The sequence below is a fragment of the Trachypithecus francoisi genome, unplaced genomic scaffold, assembly GCF_009764315.1.
Source record: "Trachypithecus francoisi isolate TF-2019V2 unplaced genomic scaffold, Tfra_2.0 Lachesis_group5, whole genome shotgun sequence".
NCBI classification, from domain to species: Eukaryota; Metazoa; Chordata; class Mammalia; order Primates; family Cercopithecidae; genus Trachypithecus; species Trachypithecus francoisi.
Window position 1 is genome coordinate 128,637,614 of NW_022681470.1, and position 20,773 is coordinate 128,658,386.

General features: G+C 39.8%; 1 protein-coding gene across 1 annotated transcript in view; it reads left to right on the plus strand.

The window, feature by feature from the left end:
- DIPK1A (divergent protein kinase domain 1A) overlaps positions 1-20,773 on the plus strand; it is a 125,033-nt gene that overhangs the window by 56,672 nt on the left and 47,588 nt on the right. The window lies entirely within an intron of this gene.

Genomic DNA, 20,773 nt, shown 5'->3' on the forward strand with positions numbered 1-20,773 from the left:
ATAAAATAATTCAGTTACAGCTCATGGAGCAAGAAGGAACTTTAGAGATTATTTAATTCGCCTCCAGAATGTGTCATGGAACATGCAAAGAATTCTGTTTTCACCCTAATTAATACAAAAGGGGCCAATAATAGGGAAGATAAATTGAATATTTTTGCCATCTTTTATTTATTGGCTGAGAATCCATCTTGTAGTATTCTCAAAGCAGAAATGTTCTCCAACTAGGGAGACAAATGAATAGACCAATATTTTCCCCCCTTTTTTTTTTCACATCATGGCATAAAAGAATGATAATTTGTAAAGCACTGGAGCAAACATACAGGGCTACTGTCAACTTAGGTGACTGACCTGAGGTTAAAGCAATCAGTAGCTTGGGAATAAATTGTGTAAACTGCAGTATTGTAGTCATTTAATATTGAATTTTATCCTGCAATTAGAAAGCTAACATCTCATCTCAGTGACTTGATTTTAAAAAAGGAAGCTAACATGTTTTGGCATGAATAAGATAGCTGTAAATATTGGCCTGATTAACTTTGTCATCTTTTTTTTTTCTTTTTCTTGGTCTTACTGTGTCACTCAGGCTGCTCACTGCAGCCCCGACCTCCTGGGTTCAAGCAGTTCTCCTGCCTCAGCTTCCTGAGTAGCCGGGTATACAGGTGCATGCCACCATGCCTAGTTAATTTTTTTTTTAATTTCATAGAGACAGGGTCTTTCTGTGTTGCACAGGCTGGTCTCAAACTCCTGGATTCAAGTGATCCTCCTTCCTCTCCCCCACAAAGTGCTGGGACTGTAGGCATGACCCACTGTGCCTGGCCTCTATGGCTTCTTGTATATATAGATACATGATGTTCTGGCTGGTAGTGTAATGTATTAGGTATAGCTACATCAGGGGGAAAAAGTGCATATTTTAGATGATTAAATCTGGCCTCTGACTTTTAGTTTTTTATAACCACTTGGGTATTGGAGAAAATTTGAGTGAGAATGTTGGACTCTAAGCTCTAGATCTTTGGACTCATCAAGCCTTGAATAAGAGGGTATGTGGGGCTTGAAAGTGATCTAATATGTTTTTTATAGGTATCTAACATTCTATAGTATTTTGAAAATTACACCTATGTTTTCATATAACACTTTAGTTCTCTGCATTTTCCCCTTAATTCTAAGGGAATTTTTTGGACCTATAATGAGAGATCTTCTTTCAAAATTACATTAATGTTTGGCATATATTATATATATTATTTGTAAGTTATGAATATAATATTTGTAAGTTATGAATCATATAAAAAGCTAACACCCACGAACCTATCACAACGTTAGTGTTAAGTTAGTCTGTGTTAGTAAGTGCTGGGGGTGGGGCAGCAACTTGAACATTCTCATCCTAAGTCCAGTGCTATTCCTAATAAGTATCTGTATATTAATACATTTCTTTCCTTATTTTTAAAATGTGTAGTGTTGTGATTAAAACAAATTGAAACCAATGACAACAAATATTGGTAAGGATGTGGAGAAACCGGATCACTCATACATTGCTGTTGAGAGTATAAAATGGTATAACTACTCTGCAGAATAGTCTGGCAGTTTCTTTAAAAACTAAGTGTACCTTTTTTTTTTTTTTTTTTTTTGAGGCAGAGTCCTGCTCTGTCACCTAGGCTGGAGTGCAGTGGTGCAATCTCAGCTCACTGTACCTCTGCTTCCTAGGTTCAAGTGATTCTCGTGCCTTAGCCTCCCAAGTAGCTGGGATTACAGGCACCTGCCACCACGCCCAGCTAATTTTTTTGTATTTTTAGTAGAGATGAGGTTTCGCCATGTTGGCCAGGCTGGTCTCGAACTCCTGACCTCAAGTGATCCACCCGCCTAGGCCTCCCAAAGTGCTGGGATTATAGGCATGAGGCACTGTGCCTGGCCTAAACATACAACTTTCATATGACCCAGCAATTACACTCCTGGGCATTTATTCCAGAGAAATGAAAATTTAACACAAAAACCTTTATATGAATATTCATAGCAGCTTAATTTGTAATACCCCAAAAGTGGAATCAGTTCAAATGTCCTTCAGTAGGTTAAACAAACTATGGTACATATATAATATGGAATACTATTAACAATACCATGCAAGGAACTATTGATGCGTGTAATGTCTTAGTCTCTTCAGGTGGCTGTAACAAAGAACCATAAATTGGGCTGCTCATATAAACAACAGAAATTTATTTATCAAAGTTTTAGAGGCTGGGAAGTTCAAGAACAAGGTACCTACAGATTCAATGTCTGGTGAGAACCCATTTCCTGGCTCATAAAATGGTACCTTCTAGGTGTGTTCCCACAGGGTGGAAGGAACAAGACGGCTTTCTGGGGCCTCTGTTATAACAGCATTAATCCAATTAATGAGGGCTCTGCCCCCATGTTTTAGTCACCTCCCCAAAACTCACTTCCTCATACAATTACAATGGATATTAGGTTTTAACATTTATTTTGAGCGGGACACAGACACTCAGACCATAGCATACAACAACTTGAATGAATCTCCAGGGAATTATGCTTACTGAAAAAAGCCAGTCTCAAAAGTTTACATATTGTATGAATCCATTTATTTAACATTCTTGAAATCATAGAGATGGAGAACTGATTAATGGTTGCCAGGGAATGGGGGAGGTAATAGAGGTGGATGTGGCTATAGAAAGGCAACATGAGGGATCCTGGTAGTGATGGAGTGGTTGTGTGCTTGACTATAATAGTGGAGACACAGACCTACACATGATAAAATTGTATAAAGCTAAATACATCCCCTACACCCCCCTGACAAGAGTACAAGTAAAACAGGAAATCTGAATAAAATCAGTGGATTGTATCAATGTCAACATCATAGTTGTGATATTATAATTTTGCAAAATGTTACCATTGGGGAAACTGGGCAAAGGGATCTCTGTATTCTTTCTTACAGGTGAATATCATTGCACCATTATCTCAAAGTGGCAAAATGCAATTTTAAATAGAATTACTGGTTCACATTTTTAAGAACTATAGCATATTCATTTTATTAATAATTTATTATTAAATTATTTATAAATGAATGAAATCTTGGAATGGAAGGGACCTTTGAATGATGCATTCTAGTCCTGGCACTGCTGTTGGTAGGTGTTTGCTACAATCTCATTTTAGTAAACTAGGCAGGTATTTCTGAGAGGTTTCTATTTAGCTTTTGTCTATACCACTTTCCCCCTAAATTTAATCTGAATAACCTGAAGAGCTTGTAAGATGCATGTTCTCAGGATTACTCCCTACGGATTCTGATTTAGTAGGTCTAAGGGTGGATCCTGGCAACCCACAATTAAAGAATTTTATCAACTGTGATTCAAGAGATCAGTCCATTGAATTCTGGCTCAAGAGATGAACAATTATGAACAATAAATCATACTTGTTATGCTGAGTAAATAAGAGCCCTTTAAATTTCTCTGTGGCATAGAGGATTTGTAGTTAGGTGAGAATTTTAATAGCAAAGTACTGATAAAATTTTCCAAACACCCACGTGTTGAAGAAAGAATGTTTGACCAAACTGGAGGTTTTACTTGCTCAGAATCAACAAGAACTTTGAACAAAAAGAGCTTGCGCTAGGTTCTTACGTTGAAGGAGCCCTTCCCGTCTCTTAGCTGCCTGACCACTCGTGATTTATTTGGTACAAAGAAGGCAAAGACTCCTGCTTTAGTTACACAGACTGTGCAAAGGGAAGGATACTAGCGTGAAGAATGCCAAAGCACTTTATAAGCTCTGAAAATAATCTATTCATTTAATTCTTTATGTTTTGTAAATAAGATTCCAAGTAAAGCACTTGGCCAGTCCTTTTATTCCCCCCTACACCCTAGTAGTCAAGTCACTTAAAATGATTGCTGTTATTGAAAAGCAGATACAGAAAAATTCTATTCTACCTTTTGGGATGCCTAGGTTGCACCTTGTTGAAATCTGAGTGACCCTCTCTGCTCTACACCTGGGGCCAATAATCAGAACATCTTCGCTTGGGCTTATGTCAGAGTCCAGTCCTACTGTTTCCCAAACTCCTGGATATACACTTTGAATTGGTGAGTTGTCCTGTGAAAGCCACTCTCCCTGGGCTTGAGGCCAGGAAGGATTTCCCAACTCCTTCCTTTCCAGAGTGATCACGGGAGAACAAGTGCATCTCTCCAAAGAGGCCTCTGCAAATCATCCCTGCTCTTGACCCCAGATATGACTCAGGAATGGTGAGGCATTGGAGAACCAGCCCTGACCCATTTGGCTTTTATTGTGTGTAGTTTTTGGGCACCTCATTTTGATGCGCAGCTTTTATTTTCTCTTTGTGCCTCATAGCACAAAGCACATAGCATTTTGTGTTTTATGTAAGTTGGTATTTTGTGCAGTAAAGAGATAAAAATATATATAAGAATGAGACACACTGAATTTCAGATATTTTCCTCTGCAGATGAAGGGAAAGATGGGGAATTTATGGAAAGAGGGTTTAGGTCTAGTCATAACATTTTATTTCTTCTTAGAAAAGAGTTTTAATATAGTAAACTGTTGACATCTGTTTACATTTAGTGGTGGGTTTTATATTACTTTCCTAATTTTCTATATGGATATTTTTTCCTGAATTTGGAAATGTTTTATAATTTAAAATTATTAATAGATGGAAAAATCAGTCTAGGTTGCAGTAATTTTTCTGCTTTAAGTTTATCTCTCTTAATTCTGAAAGACAAAGAAAACAGAAATCATCTGGTAGAAGCTGTCCCACCTCCCCACCCTCAGCTGTGCATCCATCCTTACACCCTTCCTTCTGCTCTAGGGACGGCGGAGTTGGTGTCTCTCCTTGAGTCCAAGTCCACCCTCTTTGTCCCCTCTTTGGATCCCTCCCTTCCAACCTCTCAGGAACCTTTGTGCTATTTAGCTGTCAACATCTCACTTTTCTGTCAACATTTAAATATGTGCTAGTTTCTCTTGGCTTTAAAAAACCTCTGCCTGAAGCCTCCTAATGCTCTATGTCTGTCCTCCCCTTCATAGTCGAACTTCTCTTAAGGGATATCTACCTGGTTGTCTTTAATATCACACCTCCTACGCTTCAGCCTACTCCAGTCTGGCTTCTCTACCATGAAATTGCTCTTATCAAGGTCAACAGTGACTTCCATGTCAGAATCCAATGAATGCTTTCCAGTCTCCAGCCTTTGACACCGTTGACCACTCACTTCTCAAAATCCTTTCCATGATTTCTGTGTTACAATATTCTCGTTTTCTTCTACCCTGTCTCATCTTCCATGCTGTCTTTTATCAGCTTGTCTTTTTTTTAACCCAACCATTAAATAGTGAAGATTCTCAGGAGTCAGTCCTAAACCCTTTTCTCACTCTAATTTTTTTGCTCAGGTGATGACGGCTACTCCCATGGCTTGTTACTTTCCCTGTGAGTCCCACACCTCTACCTCCAATTCTAACCTCTGTGTTTCCTGCCATAGACCTGTACATACAGCTGCCTGCTAAATATCACTTGCATGACTCATAGACACTTCACTCTCAACATGTTCAAAACTGAACTCATCCTTCCCCCTATGTTTTTGTCCTTCAGTGTTTTTGAAAATGGCACTAGAATCCATCTACTCAAGCTAGAAACTTGGGGGTCCTACTTGATTTCTTCCTCACTATCACCCACTGAGACAGGAGGATCATTTGAACCTGGGAGGGAGAGGTTGCAGTGAACTGGGATCATGCCACTGAACTGTAGCCTGGGTGCTAGAGCGAGACCCAAAAAATATATATATATATTTTAAATTTTCGGCCGGGCACGGTGGCTCAAGCCTGTAATCCCAGCACTTTGGGAGGCCGAGACGGGTGGATCACGAGGTCAGGAGATCGAGACCATCCTGGCTAATATGGTGAAACCCTGTCTCTACTTAAAAATGCAAAAAACTAGCCGGGCGACGAGGTGGGCGCCTGTAGTCCCAGCTAATCGGGAGGCTGAGGCAGGAGAATGGCGTAAACCCGGGAGGCAGAGCTTGCAGTGAGCTGAGATCCGGCCACTGCACTCCAGCCTGGGTGGCAGAGCAAGACTCCGTCTCAAAAAAAAAAAAAAAAAAATTTCTTATCGAGGTCCGATTTACATAAAGTGAAATGCTGAGATTTTAAGTTGTACAGTTGTTCAGCTTTGACAGATGCATTCATTAGTGTAGGCCTCATCCCTATTAAGATACAGAACAGGCTGCACGTGGTGGCTCATGCCTGTAATCCCAGCACTTTGGGAGACTGAGGCAGGAGGATCACTTGAGCCCAGGGGAGTTCAAGACAAGCCTGGGCAGCATAGCAAGACCCTATCTCTACAAAAAATAAAAAGTAAGCCAGGCGTGGCGGGGTACACCTGTAGTCTTAGCTACTCAGGAGGATGAAGTGAGGGGATCCCTTGAATCTAGGAGTTCAAGGTTGCAATAAGTTATGATTGTGCCACTATACTCCAGCCTGGGCCACAGAGCAAGACCCTGCCTCTAAAAAAATTTTTTTAATTAAAAAAAAAATGAAGACACAGACCATTTCCATCTTCCTAGAAATTTCCCTTGTGGCCCTTCCCAGTCACTCTCCAAATCTTATCACTGATCTGATTCAATTTTTTAAATGTTTTAATGTATTTTTAAAACAACACTGCAGAATAAAACACAAAAAGATGCTCTAAACCTTAAAAATAATTTATTGGTAGTATTCAAGTGGAGCTGCTCTAAAATATAGGACCTGTGGCATGTGATAATTAACTTGAGTTGCCCTGTTTTGTTCAACTTTAAAATTTTTCCTTAGCATTATGGACTGTGCTATGGCAACATCTTCCCATCTCCTTATTATATTATTTCCCCAATTAACTTGTTTAAGTCATACCTTAAGACTCCTAGCAATTAAAAATATTGATTAGAAATTTTAAATTATTTTGTCATTCATTTGAATATTAAACATTTAAAGAACCTAACTGAACCCAGACACTACTGAACCCAGACACTGACTTCTTTTGTTTGTTTATAGGATAGGTACAGCAGAGGCAGTGAAATGTGAGCTTGTTTATAATGGTCCACAATGGATTCAGTTCTAATTCAGAGGCACTATCTTTAAGGATAAGAGGTAATTTAGGCTCTCATACATGTAGCTCAGCCCTTTCATTTACAGGTAGACTGGTTTTAGGTCCATAGATTCTCTATGGAATTCCATGGCATCGTGAAAAGAGCAAGAGTGCTAGATATTACACTTACCTGGGAGAAACGAACACTACCAGGCCCCGCATACTGTGCCTTTTTTTTCACTCATCTGCATGCTTTTTTGATTGTGCATCTCTACTGGGAAATTTTTTGAGTATATATCCCCTAGGTAGGTATCATTGTATTCATATTATATACATTATCATACTTATATAAATAGGAATTTTAAAATATATATTTTGTCCATGATTTTATTTAAATTTTATGTCTGCATTTTATTGATGAAGACACTAAAACTCAAAGAAATTTAGTAACTTGCTCAAGGTCATGTAACTTACTGGTTGGGTGATAGTTGACAAATACCAAACCATTTTAGGGCCTCATTTATAAAGTTATTCCAACTATGTTATCTTCAAGGCCTCTTCTAGCCCTTAACAACCTGTGCTTCTATGCTAGCTAACATTCATCTGTCTAAGACTTAGTCTATGATTTAATATTTCTTTGCAGATATGGCCCTATTATCCATATATTAATGGCTAGCAATGTTAGGAAATAGTGGGTGGAAGAAGAGAAACTTACATTTAAAACAGTATCAAGCTAGCTTGTTCTTTGGTATAATTTTTTAAATCCTTCGCAGAAATAGAAAAAAAAAATCCTAAAATTTATGTGGAACCACAGAAGACCCAGAATAGCCAAAGTCATCCTGAGCAAAAAGAACAAAACTAAAGGAATCACATTACTTGACTTAGAATTATACTACAGAGCTATTATAACCAAAACAGCATGGCACTGATGTAAAAACAAGCACACAGACCAAGGGAACAGAATAGAGAACCCAGAAATAAATATATACATCTACAGTGAACTCGTTTTTGACAAAGGTGCCAAGAATATACATTGGGGAAAGGACAGTCTCTTCAATAGACGGTTCTGAGAAAACTGGATATCCATATGCAGAAGAATTAAACTAGACCCCTATCTCTCGCCAAAAAGAAAAATCAAATCAAAATGGATTAAAGACTTAAATCTAATACCTGAAATTATGAAAATACTACCAGAAAACACTGGGGAAGTTCTCCAGGAAATTGGTCTGGGCAAATATTTATTGATTAATACTCTCAAGTACAGGCAACCAAAGTGAAAATGGACAAATGGGATCACGTCAAGTTAAAAAGCTTCTGTACACCAATGGAAACAATCATCCATATGAAGAGACAGCCCACAGAATGGGAGAAAGTATTTGCAAACTACCCATCTGACAAAGGGATTAATAACTAGAATATATAAGGAACTTAATAGGAAAAAAATCTAATAATCTGATTTTAAAATGCGCAAAAGATCTGAATAACGTTTCTCAGAAGAAAACATACAAATGGCAATCAGATACATGAAAAGGTACTTAACATTACTGATCATCAGAGAAATGTATTCCACTCTAGTTAAAATGGCTTCTATCCAAAAGACAAGCAATAACGAATGCTGGCAAGGATGTAGATAAAAAGGAACCCTTGTACGTTTTTGGTGGGAATGTAAATTAGTACAGCCACTATAGAGAATGGCATGGTTGTTCCTCAGAAAACTAAAAATAGATCTACCATATGACCCAGCAATCCCACTGCTAGGTATATACCCAAAAGAAAGGAATTAAGTATATAAAATAGATTTCTGCATTCCCATTAGATTGTAGCACTATTCACAATAGCTAAGATTTGGAAGCAACCTAAGTGTCATCAGCAGATGAACGGATAAAGAAAATGTGGTACATATACACAGTGGAGTACTGTTCAGCCATAGGGGAGAAAAAATGAGATCCTGTTATTTGCAACAACATGGATGGAACTGGAGGTCATTATGTTAAGTGAAATAAACCAGGCATAGAAAGACAAACTTCACATGTTCTCATTTATTTGTGGGAGCTAAAAATTAAAACAATTGAACTTATAAAGAGTAAAATATGGCTATTAGAGACTGGGAAAGGTAGTGGGGTGGACGGGAAGTGGAGATAGTTAATGGGTATGAAAATATAGTTAGACTGAATAAGATCTAGTATTTGTTAGCACAACAGAGTAATTACAGTCAACAGTAATTTACTGTACATTAAAAAGGGTATAATTGGAATGTTCATAACATAAAGAAAAAGTAAGTGCTTGAGGTGATGGATACCCCATTTACCCTGAGTTGATTACTATGCATTGCATGCCTGTACAAAATACCTCATGTACCTCATAAATATATATACCTATAATGTACCCATAAAAAATAAAAATTAAGAAAAATTCCATTGCCATCTTTTGCTTATAGGTATATGCTGCATATTTAAGAGATTTATAGCAACATTCACTTAAAACATAATTTACAAGATACCCATTACCCTAAACACCATAGATAATTCTATCGGTATATTTTCATGAAGATCTTTGGGTAATTATTTTTCAGCATTTTCCCATATGGCAAGGTGAAGCCTATTATTTTTCTAAGTACTTGTGTTGCTGTAAATAACCACCAGTATGGAAGGTGCCTCAATTCCCTGCAATGCCACAGCAAAAACACTTTTATTTAGAAATAGCCTCAGTGCAATTTCTTTGTAAGTCAGCTGTTTCCTTCTAAGTAAAAATTGCTTTGATCAAAAGATCTGTCATTTGTCTCTGAAACATTTTCTATAAGTTTTGTTTTGGTTTTAGCCTTCTTTGGAATTTAAGAGAGAAATGGGAAGACAATTTTGGATTAACACCTGTCTGAGAAATTCCAAAATTAGAAATGGCCATCTGGTTTACATGTTTTGCAAAATAGAATTTTACCATTCCAAAGAGATTTTTAGGCTCATCTAAAAACTGCTGCAGCTGTCAACATTTCACTCTCAAACTGAAAAGAGAATAGTTAAATAGGTGTTGGTGATGTTCATTCTAAGAAGGAATGCTACAGTAACAACCTTTCTCTGTTCTCTGAGACACTTAGATGGGTAGTTTAAGGCCATATTTCTCATTGCTTGGGCCCACATAACCTGACGGCTTATCTTAGATTTCACTGTTTTAATTATTTTAGGTCAAGCCCAAAGAATTCAAACTTGGTAACTCTTACGATACCTGAATTTGACCTAGGTCATCCCTATGTTGAGGGTCCTTTAGATTTTGACTAGCTCTCCTGCCTCCTGTAATCACTTTGACATACATTTCCTAGATAAATCTCTGAAATTCTGCATTTTAGAAGTTCCGAGTTGGTCATTCACAGCTCTTATCAGTGCCCCACAGGTCTAAGTGTAACTGGACTTTTACCAGAGTTAGTACTTAACATTAAGAGAGCATATTTTAAAAAATGTCAAGGCCACTGTCAAAGAAATGAAACTAAAACTGTAATTGCCTATAGAATTGGATGCTGGAGAAGGTAAAATGTAGTGAATGTTAATTGTTACAAGCATTTTAGAAAGCAGTGTAACATTAAGCTGGGCACAGTGGTTCAGCCCTGTAATCCCAGCACTTTGAGAGGCCAAGGTGGGAGGATTTCTTGAGCCCAGGAGTTCAAGACCAGTCTGGTCAACATGGCAAAAACCCTGTTTCTATAAAAAATAACAAAAATTAGCCTGGAGTGGTGGTGTGAGCCTGTAGTCCCAGCTACTTGTGAGGCTGAGGTGGGAGGATCACCTGAGGTCCTGGGAGGTCAAGGCTAGAGTGAGTCACTGCATTCCAGCCTGGGCAGCAGAGTGAGATCCTTTCTCAAAAAATAAAGAAATAAAAAGAAAGCAGTATAACATGTTTCAGAAATTTTAAAAACTGCAATGCATACCCCTTGACCTAAGAATTTTACTTACTAAATATCTCTCTTGAGGAAATAATCAAAAACTCAGGCACACTCCAAGTGACATCAGCAAGATGGCTGACTAGAAGCCCCTCGTGCTCATCATCCTCACAAAGAACCCAAACAATGGCTAAACCACATTTTAATGAAAATAACTGAATGAGAGTACTGGAGTACGTTGGAGAAATCAAAGAAACAGGTGAGCACAGGAACTTGGTAGGCCCACATAGAGAACGGAAGGAAACACCAGCCTCCACCACCCCATTCTCCAATGAGGATCAGCTGGAAACCAGGGGAAATTTCTCCCTACAGTGAGGAGGTAAGCAAGAGGCTCTTAGCAACCCCTGTCAACACCTTGGCCAACTATAGACCTCACCACTAGGGTCCTGGGCAGTTTTCACAGACACTAAGGCCAGCTGAGGGAGCCACCTAGAGTCCACATAGCTATGGTCTCCCCAAAGACGAAGAAGTAGACACTGTGCTCCACTCCTTGTGGGCCTCATGGCCACTGCACTATGCCATCTTGGAACCGGTACTGTGTCTGGAGTGTGTCTTCCTCCATGGATGAGTAGCCACAGCTCCCCTTCATCCCTGAGGCTAAGCCACTACTGAACTACCCCAGCCCAGTAGCCACATATCCCCAAGCCAAGCTGTAAGTAGCTTTTACACTCTTCCGTGGGGACAAGTGGAGGTGGAGCTACTCCATCTACCCCTTACCCTGCCCTTTGGGCCAGAGCTGAAGTAGTAACCTGTCTCTTGGGAAAACAGTACTTAGGCTGCTCAGGCCTCCCCAGTGCCTAAGTTGAAGCAGCACTCTGCATCCCAGAAAACAATGCCTTGGCTGCCCAGAGTGGTCACACACCTCGGTACCTAAGGTGAAGTGGCACCCTGCATCCCAGGGAAATGGTGCCTGGGCTTCCGAGAACATTCACACACCACCCTCCCGTACCCCCCCACCAGCCAATCTGAGCTGAAGTGGCACTTCACCCCCTAGGTAATCAGTGCACTGGCTAAGCTGAGCAGCTGTGCATCCCAGGGCTGAGCTGATGTAATATCCTATGTCCTAGGGAAACAGAGCAGTGGCTGAGCTGAGACATCCCACCTTATAAGCCAAACAGCTTTAGTACCCTGCTTCCCTGGAACTGGACTAGCTCCCTAGAGTCTGAGCTGCTGACACCCCTCTCCTTGGGTAGATAGTCATTGCTGTGCATTCCCTGCCTCCCAGGGCCCAAACAGCAGCTGTGTTCCATTATTCTGGGATATTTGCTGTCACTGCACCTGGCATCACGGAATCTGAGATACTTCCAAGTCCCACCATCTCAGGGTATAGAGTCACTACTACACAGTGCCTCATCCCCTGGGACCTGAGTTGTTACTGAGCCGTATTGGCTTAGGTTTCCAAATTGCAGCCATACCCTGCTCCTGAATCCCAAATCTCCAGAGCACCTCTTCCTCCCCAGAGTGGGGTCAGTGCTATGCCCTGACCCCTAAGGGTTCAATCGCAGCTACAGACTAGCTCCATGGACCCCAGCTGCTAGGGAGTACTTCACAATCACAGATCCTAGCTCAGTGGGCAGCCTACATCCAACCTGCCACAGAAAATGAACCTGTGCCCCAAGGCCCAGCTGCTACAATAGGTTGGCAAAAGCTTGCACCTAGGACCCTGGCCTCACAGCTGCTCTGAACCCCTGCTCCCAGAACCCAGCACTGCTACAGCTGCTTGTAGGCCATGTCAGACTTGACACCAAGAAGGATCCCCTCAGCTAAGTCTCCCCATTGTGGGGAAAATAACAAGAGAAGGGCCCCAAAGGGCCTTGACACTGAGGACAGTAACAACCTATGCTACCACCCTGCCACAACCACAGACTTCTTCTATAGCCTGTGCCATTGAGGTGTCTGCAGTTATTGCTAACACTGAACACAGCTGAAGAAGCTACACAGAGACTGTACCACTACACTTATCTGGACAGAGTCATTGCATGCTTCCTAACCAGCGTACTAAGTTCCAACTATGGGTGAAAGTTTTACTCTATGAAAACCGCTTTAGAAAGTTTTGAAGAGGCAGTTGTTGCTCCAGCTGCACAGACATCAACACATGGACATAAGAAACATGAAAAAGCAAGGAAAACTGAAGAAAAGCAAGGAAAGCCACTTTTACCAAGCCAGGATCTGTGAGTGTGATATACCCCTTAGCAGCTTGGGTCCATGGGGCTAGGTTGTAGCTGTAATTCTACCCTAGGGGACAGGGCACAACACTGGCCCCACTCTGGGGAAGAAGGGGTGCTCTGAAGATTTGGGCCTCAGGAGTAGGGTAGGGCTGCAGTTTGGAAACCTGACACTGCCAAAGGAACATAAATCTCTAGTGACAGACCCCAGTGAAAAGGAAATCAGTGAATTTCTAGAAAAGGAATTCAAAATAATGATCTTAAGGAAACTCAGTGAGATACAAGAAAATACAGATAGACAATGAAATCAGGAAAACAATTCATGATATGACCAAGAAATTCAACAAAGAGATAGAATCATAAAAAAGAACCAAACAGAAATTTTGCAGCTGAAGAAGTCGATAAATGAAAAAATACATTAGAGAGTTTCAGCAACAGACTTGATCAAGCAGAAGAATCTCTGGATTTGAGGGCAGATTATTTGAAATTACCCAGTCGGGGAAAAAAAAGTAAGAATGAAAAACAGCGAAGAAAGCCTACAAGACTTATGGGACGCTATTAAGTGAACAAATATTTGTCTTATGGGAGTTTCAGAAGGAGAAAAGAAGGGAAAAGGTGTAGAAAACCTACTAGATGAAATAATAGCTGAAAACGTCCTAAGACTGAGGAGAGGTGTAGACATCTAGACCAAGGAACTCAAAGATTCAACCCAAATGATCCTTCCCTGAGGCACGTTACAGTCAAATTGTCAAAAGTCAAAAACAAAGACAGAATTCTAAAAACTCCAAGAGAAAAGTATCAAGTCACATATAAGTGATCCCTCATTAGACTAACAGCAGATTTCTCTGCAGAAACCTTACAGGCCAGGAGAGAATGGGATGTGCTGAAAGAAAAAAAAAAAAGTAGCTAGCCAGGAATACCACACCCAGCAAAGCTATCCTTCAGAAATGAGGGAGAAATAAAGCGTTTCCCAGATAAGCAAAAATAAAGGGAATTCAACACCACTAGACCAGCCTTATAAGAAATGCTTAAGGAAGTCTTATCTCTGGAAGTGAAAAGATAATCATCACTATCATGAACACACAAAAGTATAAAACTTACTAGTAGAGCAGATTCATGAAGGAGAACAAGAAAGGAATGAAACCATAGCACTACAAAATACCACCAAACGACAATGATAAACATTAAGGGAGGAAGAAAGGAACAAAGGATATACAAAACAACCAGAAAACAATTAATAAAATGAAGAAGCAAGTTCCTCCCTATCAATAATAAGCTTTAATAGAAACAAATTAAATCCCCCACTTAAAAAGTATAGACTGGCTGAGTGGATGAAAAAGCCATTACCCAGCTATATACTGCCTGCAAGAAACTCACTTCAATTGTAAAGACACATATAGACTGACAGTGAAGGGATAGAAAATGATATTTCACACAAATAGAACCTAAAAGTGAGCAGAAGTAGCTATGCTTATGTCAGATAAAACAGACTTTAAGTCAAAAAGTATACAAAAAGACAAAGAAGGTCATTACATAATGTTAAAGGGATCAGTTCAGCAAGAGGATATAACAATTATAAATATATATGAACCCAACACTGTAGTACCCAGATACATAAAAAGCAAATCTTATTTGATCTAAACAGAGAGATAAACTCTGATACAATAAAAGTTGGGTGTTTCAGCACTCCACACTCAGCATTTGGATAGATCATCTAGACAGAAAATCAACAACAGAAATAAATATAAAGTACACTTTAGGCCAAGTGCAATTGCTCATGCCTGTAATCCCAACACTTTGAGAGGCTGACATGGGAGGATATTTGAACCCAGGAGTTTGAGGTCAGCCTGGGCAACATAGGATGACCCCCGTCTATACAAAAACATTAAAAGCAAAATAGCCAGGCATGGTGACACATGTCTGTGGTCGCAGCTACTCAGGAAGGTGAGGTGGGAGGGTTGCTCGACCCCAGGAGGTCAAGGCCTCAGTGAGCCATGATTGTGCCAGTGCACTCCAGCCTGGGTGACAGAGTGAGACCCTGTCTCTAAATAAGACAGGCTCATACCTGTAATCCCAGCACTTTGGGAAGTCAAGGTGGAAGGATCGCTTGAAGCCAAGAGTTTGAGACCAGCCTGGGCAACAAAACAAGACATTATCTCCATGAAAAGAGTAAACAAAAATTACCAAGGTATGATGGTTCACACCTATAGTCCCAGCTACTCAGGAGGCTGAGGTGAGAGAATCCCTGGAGCCCAGTAGTTCAAGGCTGCAGTGAGCTATGTTCATACCACCGCACTCTGTCCTCGATGACAGGGTGATATGTTTTGTGATGTGGTTTGAATGTTTGTCCCCTCCAAATCTCATGTTGAAATGTAATCCCCAGTATTGGAGATTGGGTGTGGTGGGAGGTGTTTGGATCATGGGGGTGGATCTCTCATGAATGGCTTAGCACCATCCCCTTGGTGATGAGTGAGTTATTGCTCTGAGTTCATGTGAGATCTGGTTGTTTAAAAGTGTGTAGCACTTCCCCATACTCTCTTCACCATGTGACAGGCTGACTCCCTGTCACTTTCATCGTGACTGTAAATTGCCAGAGGCCCTCATCAGAAGCTGAGCAGATGTTGGCACCATGCTTCTTGTACCTTGTACAGCCTGCAGAACTGTAAGCCAATTAAACCTCTTGTTTTTTTGTTTTGTTTTGTTTTTTTGAGATGGAGTCTCGCTCTGTTGCCCAGGCTGGAGTGCAGTGACACAATCTTGGTCCACTTCAACCTCCATCTCCCAGATTCCAGCAATTTTCCTGCCTCAGCCTCCCAAGTAGCTGGGACTACAGGTGCACGCCACCACGCATGGCTAATTTTTGTAGTTTTAGTAGAGACAAGGTTTCACCACATTGGCCAGGCTGGTCTTGAACTCCTGACCTCAAGCTATCCACCTGCTTTGGCCTCCCAAAGTGTAAACCTTTTTTTTTTTTTTTAAATAAATTATCTAGCCTCAGGCATTCCTTTATAGTGATACAAAACAAATTAATACACCTTGTCTCTTACAAAAATAAAAAAAAAAGGAACTTCTGATATTGTACAAACAGGAAATTAAACAACATGCTCCTGAGTGACCAATGGGTCAATGAAGAAATGAAAAAGGAAATGTTTTAATTTATTAAGAAATGAAAATAGAAACACAATATAACAAAACCTGTGGGATACAGCAGATTAAGAAGGAAATTTATAGCAATAAACACCTACATCCAAAAAATAGAAAGATTTTAAATAAATGAATTGACAGCATATCTCAAGGAACTAGAAAAGCAAGAATAAACCAAACCCAAAATTAGAAATAAATAAATAATAAAGATCAACTAAAAAACAAAGAAAAAGATCAACGAAATGAAAAATTGGTTTTTCAAAAGACAAAATTGGTAAACCATTAGCTGGACTAACCAAGAAAAAAGAGAAAATACCTAAATAAATAAAATCAGAAATGAAAAAGGAGATATGATGACTAATAACACAGAAATACAAAGTATCATTAGAGACTTTGTATCATGAACAAATTAGAAAGCTAGAGGAAATGGATAAATTTTTGGACACATATTTTCTACCAAGATTGAACCAAGAAGAAATAGAAAACCTGAACAGACCAATTACAAATAATGAGATTGAATCTATGAATTTGTAATAAAATGTTGCCTATCAGAAAAAGGCCCAGGACCCAATGGCTCCACTGCAGAATTCTACCAAACATTTGAAGAACTAATACCAATTCTCAAACTCTTCCAGAAAACTGAAAAAAAGGGCATTCTTCCAACTCATTCTGTAATGCCAGTGTTACCTCAATACCGAAACCAGAGAAGGACACCAGAAAAAAGAAAACTATAGGCTAATATACCTAATGAACATAGATGTAAAAATCCTCAATAAAATACTAACAAACTGAATCCAGCAGCACATTGGAAAAATCATTTACCATGATCAAATGGGATTTACTCAGGGGATGCAAAGATAGGTCAACGTACACAAATCAATAAATATGATACATTACATTAACAGAACTGAAGACAAAAACCATATGGTCATTTTAATAAATACCAAAAACCATTCAATGAAAGTAAACACCTTTTCATGATGAAAACTCTCAACAAATTGGATGTAGAAGGAAAATACCTCACCATGATAAAGGCCATTATGTGATAAACCCACAGCCAACATGATACTGAACAAGGAAAAGCTGAAAGCTGTTTCTCTAAGTTCTGGAACAAGACCAGGATGCCCACTTTCACCACTTTTATTCAACATAGTACTGGAAGTCCTAGCTAGAGCAATTAAGCAAGAGAAAGAAAGAAAGGACATCCAGTTAGAAAGGAGGGAGTTACGGCCAGGCGCGGTGGCTCAAGCCTGTAATCCCAGTACTTTGGGAGGCCAAGACGGGCGGATCACGAGATCAGGAGATCGAGACCATCCTGGCTAACACGGTGAAACCCTGTCTCTACTAAAAAATACAAAAAACTAGCTGGGTGAGGTGGCGGGCGCCTGTAGTCCCAGCTACTCGGGAGGCTGAGGCAGGAGAATGGCTTAAACCCGGGAGGCGGAGCTTGCAGGGAGCTGAGATCCGGCCACTGCACTCCAGCCTGGACAACAGAGCGAGGCTCCGTCTCAAAAAAAAAAAAAAAGGAAGGAGGGAGTTACATTGTCCCTGTTTGCAAATGACATAATCTTTTTTTTTTTAATTTATTTATTTTTTAAATTATACTTTAAGTTCTAGGGTACATGTGCACAATGTGCAGATTTGTTACATATGTATACATATGCCATGTTGTTGTGCTGCACCCATCAGCTTGTCATTTACATCAGGTATATCTCCCAATGCCATCCCTCTCCCCTCCCCACTCCCCACAATAGGCCCCAGTGTGTGATGTTCCCCTTCCCGTGTCCAAGTGATCTCATTGTTCAGTTCCCACCTATGAGTGAGAACATGTGGTGTTTGGTTTTCTGTTCTTGCCATAGTTTGCTGAGAATGATGGTTTCCAGCTGCATCCATGTCCCTACAAAGGACATGAACTCATCCTTTTATGGCTGCGTAGTATTCCATGGTGTATATGTGCCACATTTTCTTAATCCAGTCTGTCACTGATGGACATTTGGGTTGATTCCAAGTCTTCGCTATTGTGAATAGTGCTGCAATAAACATACGTGTGCATGTGTCTTTATAGCAGCATGATTTATAATCCTTTGGGTATATACCCAGTAATGGGATTGCTGGGTCAAATGGTATTTCTAGTTCTAAATCCTTGAGGAATCGCCACACTGTTTTCCACCATGGTTGAACTAGTTTACAATCCTACCAACAGTGTAAAAGTGTTCCTATTTCTCCACATCCTCTCCAGCACCTGTTGTTTCCTGACTTTTTAATGATTGTCATTCTAACTGGTGTGAGATGGTATCTCATTGTGGTTTTGATTTGCATTTCTCTGATGGCCAGTGATGATGAGCATTTTTTCATGTGTCTGTTGGCTGTATGAGCAAATGACATAATCTTATATATAGAAAACCCTAAAAGCTCTACTAAAAATCTCTTAGAACTAATCAATGAATTCAGTAAAGTTGCAGAATACAAAATCAATATACAAAAATCAGTAGCATTTCTATACATCAACAATGAACTAGCAGAAAAAGAAAAAGCAATCCCATTTACGATAACTACAATACATACATACATACATACATAAAATCTAGGAATAAATTTAAGGAGGTGAAGGATCTCTACAAGGAAAACTATAAAACACTGATGAAAGAAATTGAAGAGGATACACAAAAAAGTGGAAAGACAGCCGGGCATGATGGCTCACGCCTGTAATCTTAGCACTTTGGGAGGCCAAGGCAGGCACACTGCTTGAGTTCAGGAGTTCAAGACCAGCCTGGGCAACATGGCAAAACCCTGTCTCCACCAAAAATACAAAATAATTAGCTGCGCATGGTGGCACATGTTCTGTAGTCCCAGCTACTGGGGAGGCTGAGGTGGGAAGATTGTTTGAGCCCAGGAGACAGAGGCTGCAGTGAGTTGAGATTACATCACTGCACTCCAGTCTGGGTGACAGAGTGATACCCTGTCTCAATCAAAAAAAAAAGGAAAGATATCTCATGTTCATGGATTGGAAGAATTAATATTGTTAACATGATCATACTACCAAAAGCAATCTACAGATTCTGTGCAATCCCTATCAAAATACCAATGACATTATTCACTGAAATATAAAAAAGTAATCTTAAGGCCGGGCGCGGTGGCTCAAGCCTGTAATCCCAGCACTTTGGGAGGCCGAGACGGGCGGATCACGAGATCAGGAGACCGAGACCATCCTGGCTAACACGATGAAACTCCGTCTCTACTAAAAAAATACAAAAAACTAGCAGGGCAAGGTGGCAGGCGCCTGTAGTCCCAGCTACTCGGGAGGCTGAGGCAGGAGAATGGCTTAAACCCAGGAGGCGGAGTTTGCAGTGAGCTGAGATCTGGCCACTGCACTCCAGCCTGGGCGACAGAACGAGACTCCATCTCAAAAAAACAAAAAAAAGCAATCTTAAAACTAATACGAAACTATAAGAGACCCTGAATAGCCAAAGTAATCCTGAGAAAAAAGAACAAAGCTGTAGGCATCACACTACCAGATTTCAAAATATACTGTAAAGCTGTGGTAACAAAAACAGTATGGTACTAGCCATAAAAACAGACCAATAGACCAATGGTACAGAACACAGAACCCAGAAATAAACAGCTCTCTGATTTCTGATGAAGGTGCCAAGAACATTTATTGGGAAAGGGACTGTCTCTTCAGTAAGTAGTATTGGAAAAACTGGATAGCCATATGGAGAAATATGAAAATAGACCTCTATCTCTCACCATATTAAAAGTCAACTCAAAATGGATTAAAGACTTGAATAGAAGGCATGAAGCTATGAAACTATTAGTAAAAAAGCATAGGGGAAACACTTCATGACACTAGTTTGGGCAAAGATCTTATGGAGAAGACCTCAAAAGTGCAGGCAAAATAGACAAATGGGATTATATCAAATTAAAGCTTCTGCACAGCAAAGGAAAAAAATCAACAAAGTGAAGAGACAGTATGCAGAATGAGAGAAAATATTTGTAAACTATTCATCTAATAAGGAATTAATATCCAGAATATACAACGAGCTTAACAGCAAAACAACAACAACAACACATAATTCTATTTAAAACTGAGCAAATGAGCTGAATGGGCATCTCTTAAAAGAAGACATACGAATGACCAACAGGTACATGAAAAAATGCTTGCCATCGCTAATCATCAGGGAAATGCAAATAAAATCCACACTGAGATATCTAAACCCAGTTAGAATGGCTATTTTCAAAAAGACAAAAAATAACAAATGATGGTGAGGATGTGGAGAAGTAGGAACTCTCTTACACTGTTTGTGGAAATGTAACTTAGTGTACCCATTATGGAACTCAATATGGAGGTTCCTCAAAACACTGAAAATAGAACTACCATATGATCCAGAAATTCCGCTACTGGGCATATATCCCAAGGAAAGGTAATCAGTATGTTGAAGAAGTATCTGCACTCTCGTATTTATTGTAGCGCTATTCACAATAGCCAAGATATGG